A 565-nucleotide genomic window follows, 5' to 3' on the forward strand; every position below is an offset into this window, starting at 1 on the left:
TCTTTATAATGTATGTATGTATGTTTGGTACATTCACATATTACTGTATTTCCCTACTTATGAGTCGCAACCATTGTACGTCACATTGTTAGGAAAAAGGCTTGACAAATAGCTCATCAAAAGTAAAATTACAACCTTCCTATTCTATCCTTGAATTAAAAAACACTGAAGCGGAAGACTTCCCTACTACTGGTAAACTGGTTAGCTAATGCGAATATCAGTCAATAGTAATCGCCGTTTTGTCATTCTAAAGTTCATTTGATATATTCTGTTATAAATATTATAAAACAAACAAACACTGAAGCTAAATCGATACATTCCCATGAATCTAAAGTTCATACAGATTTATCTATACGACATAATCCATACGGACTTACATGCAAATAAAATTTCCAGATTAGATGTCAGTGCATTGTGTGTTTGGCAGACTTTAATTCTGTTTATACTACCAAATAAAGGTTTAAGTTGTCCCTATCTTGAGTGAAAGTCACATGGATATTTTTTCCGCAGGGAAGTCGCATCAGTTACGGGAGGTAAAAGTGTGGCCTCTTAGTATGTATGCACA

The sequence above is a fragment of the Penaeus monodon genome, chromosome 22 (genome assembly GCF_015228065.2).
Source record: "Penaeus monodon isolate SGIC_2016 chromosome 22, NSTDA_Pmon_1, whole genome shotgun sequence".
In the NCBI taxonomy this organism is placed as follows: Eukaryota; Metazoa; Arthropoda; class Malacostraca; order Decapoda; family Penaeidae; genus Penaeus; species Penaeus monodon.